We start from the raw sequence: 5,715 nt of genomic DNA, 5'->3' as shown, positions 1-5,715 counted from the left end.
TTCCAAGAACTGGTTCTTTGAAACGATAAACAAGATTGACAGACCGCTAGCCCAATTAACCAAAAGAAAGAAAGAGCACCTCCAATTCAACATAATCAGAGATGAAAAGGGAAACATCACAACAGACACTAAAAAGATCCACAACATTATAAGGGAATACTTTAAAAACTTATATGCTTCTAAATTTGAAAACCTAAAAGAAATGGACGGATATCTAAAAGCATGGGAACCACCAAAACTAAACCAAGAACAGATAAACAGCTTAAACGGACCCATAACACACAAGGAAATTAAAACAGTAATACAAAATCTCCAGACTAAAAAAAGCCCAGGACCAGATGGATTTACAGCAGAATTCTACCAGACATTTAAAGAAGATCTAAATCCAATACTACTTAATTTATTTAAAAAGGTAGAGGGAGAACTTCCAAACTCCTTCTATAAAGCCAGCATTACTCTAATACCCAAACCCGGTAAAGGCACAACTGAAAAAGAAAACTATAGACCATGTCCTTAATGAATGTAGATGCAAAAATTCTCAACAAGATACTTGCAAACCATACACAGACACACATCAAAAGGATCATCCACCATGATCAAGTCGGCTTTATTCCAGAGATGCAGGGATGGTTCAGTATACGTAAGTCAATAAACGTCATAAATCATATAAATGGGCTCAAAGACAAGAAACATATGATCATCTCAATAGATGCAAAGAAGGCCTTTGACGAAATTAAACATGCATTTACGTTCAAAGTCCTAGAGGGAATTGGACTGGAGAGAACATATCTCAACATAATTAAAGCCATATATAACAAGCCTACAGCCAGCATTGTCCTAAAGAGAGAGAGAAACTGGAAGCATTTCCATTGAAATCAGGAACCAGACAAGGCTGTCCACTATCTCCACTTCTCTTTAACATGGTGCTTGAAATGCTTGCAAGGGCAATAATACAAGAGAAGGAAATTAAAGGAGTAATAATTGGAAAAGAAGAGATCAACTTATCTCTTTTTGCAGATGCTATATTATATCTAAGAGATGACAAAAATTCCACCAGAAAACTCCTAGACATTATTAACACATTCAGTTAAGTGGCAGGCTACAAAATTAATCTACAAAAGTCAGTAGCCTTTCTATATACCATTAACAAGCAATCAGAGAAAGAGCCCATGGAAACACTCCCCTTCACAATAGCTGCAAAAAATATAAAATATCTCAGAATAAACTTTACCAAAGACATTAAAGACCTCTACAATGAAAATTTTGAAACTTTAAAGAAAGAGATTGAGGAAGACATCAGAAGATGGAAGGACCTCCCATGCTCATGGTTTGGAAGAATTAATATTATGAAAATGACCATCCTATCAAAAGCCATGTATAGATTCAGTCAAAATCCCCATGACTTTTTTTTTTATAGAATTGGAAAAAACCATCCTAAGATTCATATGGAAGCACAAAAGACCTCAGATACCCAAAGCAACCCTGAGCACAAAGAGCAATGCTGGGGGCAGGATTACTATACCAGTTATTAAACTGTGTTACAGAGCTATAGTCATAAAAACAACATGGTACTGGCACAAAAATATACCCATAGATCAATGGAACAAAATTGAAGAGCCAAATATGAGTAAATGCAATTTCAGCCACCTGATATTTGACAAAGGGGCCAAGAACACTGATTGGAGGAAAGACAGCATGTTCATCAAATGGTGCTGGCAAAACTGGATCTCCACCTGTAGAAGAATGAAACTAAACTCCTGTCTTTCATCTTGCACAAAAGTCAACTCCAAATGGATCAATGTGAAGCCTGAAACTCTGAAACTGTTAGAAGAAAACTTTGGCAATAACCTACAAGATATAGGTGTAGGAAAGGATTTTCTAAACAAGACATCAATTGCTCAGGAAACAAGGTCAAGAATCAGTAAATGGGACCTCATTAAACTAAAAACCTTCTGTACATCAAAAGAAGCAACCAAGGACATGAAGAGAAAACTCACAGAATGTGAGAAAATCTTTACCAGTGACACATCTGAGAGAGGTTTAACATCCAGAATATATAGTGAACTTAAAAAACAAAATCAAGAAAGGAAGTAACCCAATTAAAAAATAGGCACAAGGAGCTGAACAGAGAGTTCACAAAAGAAGAAATAAAGATGGTTAAGAAGCATCTTAAAAGGTGTTCAGCATCACTAATAATTAGGGAAATGCAAATTAAAATTAAGATTTCATCTTGCCCCATTCAGAGTGGCTAAGATCAAGAGAACAAATTATACCAAATGTTGGAGAGGATGTGGGGAAAGGAGACTGCTTGTCCACTGCTGTTGGGACTGCAAACTTGTTCAACACCTATGGAGTTATTGGCCAGGGTGGCTCAAGAGACTCCCAGACAGTAACCCAGCATGAAACTGGGAAAATGAACAGCAGACCCCAATCTCATCTAAAGGAATAATGACAACTGACAGCTGCTAGATGAGGAACAGCTGATCTTCCTAAAACAAGGCTCTCTAATAAGCAGACTAGATTCAGAGGATGGACAAGCACTAGGGAATGCCTTAGGGCACTGACAATACAGTGCACAGTAACAGAGATGACAGAGTATATGGGCTCCAGTGTGTGTGTGGGGGGGCTATGAGATGGTGCAGTTTAGGAAGTGGGTATATAGATGAATACGATTATTTGGGATGTTCTGTATGATATATACACAAAAAAATCAACAAATTTAAAAAACGAGTTCTATTTGAGGAGGTAGCATAAAAATTTACTTCATGTTAATTAGTAGAGGTGATAAACATTACCACTGAACTCTGCCAGATGACTTTATATCCATCTCAGGTGCCAAGGAGCTGAGTGTAACCGACTGTGACTAGTAAGAATCAGATACTGGACCAGGGACCAGTTTTGAAAGAGATGTATCTTTGCTCTGGAAATTGTTATTGAATATGTGAAAGCTGTAATGAAATGTTTCTTCTAAGCATGTGGTTATTAAATTTAAAAAAAGGCTAGGGTGGTACTGACAGATCCAGTTGCAGAGCTTGAGAAAGAGGGAAAAAAATGGGACATTTTAACTTGTGTAAGGTCCAAGGACTCCAGAAAAAATAGATAATAATGAATATCTTTGCTCTGGAAATTGTTATTGAATATGTGAAAGCTGTAATGAAATGTTTCTTCTAAGCATGTGGTTATTAAATTTAAAAAAAGGCTAGGGTGGTACTGACAGATCCAGTTGCAGAGCTTGAGAAAGAGGGAAAAAAATGGGACATTTTAACTTGTGTAAGGTCCAAGGACTCCAGAAAAAATAGATAATAATGAAAAAGGACATGACCTAAAAATAAAAGTAGCTAAAGTTACCCCTCAGATTCAACCTTTGATATAGAAAGAAAAAAAAAAGCTATCGGTATTGTGGCTAGGAAATACTCTACACTGGAACTGTTAAAACTAGGAAAAACTTACAAGCAATCAATCAAAGAGCCCCTCACCACATGGCTTGTGAGGGTATGGGACATGGGAGAAAATAATGTCAGTTTAAGTCCTTCAGAAACTTCACAGATCAGTTATATAACCACCCATCCATCCTTGCTCTATAGACTGTTCAACCTAGGCCAATGCAGGGGTGAGCAGTACTTAATGGGATGGCTGGTGGAAGGCATTAAAGACACATGGTCATCACCAAGGGAAACTCCTGTAATTAATAATGGCTGGAGGATTATAAAGGAGGGACAGGCATTACTGAGAGAGCTAGGTATGAAAAAAGCAATATATGATACCCAGTTCACTGGTCCAGATAAGACTGTGTTCACCAGAGATATAAAGGAATGCTTAATTCAATTGGGACCTTGAGAATGGTATAGAGCTTTAATGGTTATTCCAAGCCTTTTAATGGGACAGGATCTTTGTAAAGTGAGAGAGCCTTTAGCTGATCTAAATGATTGTGACCAGTGTGTAAAACATGTCTCTAGAATAACAGAATGCCCTACAAAAAAAAAAAAAAACCTTGTATCAAGGATAAAAGAATATAAAGAGACTCCATGTAAAATCTATAAAATGTGAAATGATTCCAAAGGAATAACTAAAGATAGTAAAGAACTAACCAAATTAATGCCTCGTACCCATGCCATGGTATCAAACAAGGATCTATGGAGAAAACAGTTAATATGAATGGATAAAACCTTTCCATGCTGTATTAGGCCTTGTCTATGATTGATTTAACATGTTAACCTTCCTTTGAGTGTTTTACAGATGTGAAACCCATTTGAAAGATACCTGAAGAAGCTAAAGGCTCCAGGTATAGCTGTAAGAGTCTTGGGAGTTTTATGGTTGGGTAAGATTAAAATAGAGGCTCCCCAACTATACAACTCTTAAGAAAATCTACAGTAGCAGGGGTGGGTTTCCCCCCTATGAGCTGTTGGTCAGAGAGAGATCCTACAGGTCCTTAAATTCGTCAGGCTATTGCCACTAATGTTAGTTGTACACTAGAAAGGTTCATAAGGCCGTGTTGCTGAAGACACTGCATGATGTGAACGTGGGAGGAAAAGAAAAGACGGAGCTGAGACTAAGCCCAAATCTCCATGCCACTGGACGGATGACGTTCACAGTGCCAGAAGGCTATGCAGATGGTTGGGGAAGAAAGGATCCCCTGTGATTCTACTGAACAATGGACCCTGTGTGCTGCACGCTATGGACATGCCAAGCAATGCCTGCAAGTGCAATAATGGTTCGACTAACATACATATAACCAACAAATTTCTAATTGGAAATTGCTTGCTTCTGGGGTGGAACACACATCTGGTGTTGTAGACCAGGCCAACCCCCTGTGTCAAGAAAGGCTACAGGCCCTAGTGGAGAAGGCATTACAAGTATACTGTTTAATGAATATAGTACACCTACTGGGATATCTTCCAGGTATTTTTATTTACATTCATGTTTGTTTAGATGTGTCTGCTACCTTCCATTTGTCTTTATAGTAGGGGAAACATCACTGAGATAGATCAATGGCCACGTCTTGAAGACAAATCATGGGGAAGCCCAAGAAGTCACTATCTTGCCATTATACAAAAGAGATTGCCCTACATCTGTCACCACCTCGGAGGCTCAGGAGCCCTTGCAGAAGATTGGTGGAAAGACTGTAAGAGTGGGGGAAAGGGGTGGATTGTAGCCCCAAAATGATTTCTTCTTCCCAACTTCCTCTGAAGAACCACAGGTGAGCACAGGACACCCTGGGAGGAAGGGTGGAGCCTAGCATGGCGGGAGATTGGAGCAAAAGGAGGAGGAATTGGCGCCATTCTGAGAAGCAGGGAACAGGAAGCAGGCAAGCCAGCCTGCTCTGTACCCCGTGGGGCACCAGGGGACATCTCAAGGACCCTGTGGACACCACATGGGGTTCTATGAGGTGAGTGGGCATGCAGGGATCAGATGAGGCAGACCATGGGCAAAAGTGATGAGGAACGGGGGCCGCTGAGCCACTGCTCAGAGCTGGACACTGGGTGGGTGTTCATTTCTTTGTAAGTCCCTCTCCTCCCCCCAAAGGTATAAAGTATACAAAATTCAGATAAAAAAATAAATACTTCACAATTTTCTTTACTAGAGTTAGATTAAAGTAAGTACTAAGGTTTTGCTTGTTTACCACTCTCAATCTTGTCATAGTTTAAAAAAATTTATTATTTCTATTTTTTTATGTATATGAGCATATTGCCTGTGGAAGTCAGAAGAGGGCATTGG

The sequence above is a fragment of the Nannospalax galili genome, unplaced genomic scaffold, assembly GCF_000622305.1.
Source record: "Nannospalax galili isolate Female #2095 unplaced genomic scaffold, S.galili_v1.0 scaffold742, whole genome shotgun sequence".
In the NCBI taxonomy this organism is placed as follows: Eukaryota; Metazoa; Chordata; class Mammalia; order Rodentia; family Spalacidae; genus Nannospalax; species Nannospalax galili.
The sequence above is the reverse complement of the archived record's forward strand: the minus strand, read 5'-3'. Positions refer to the sequence as shown.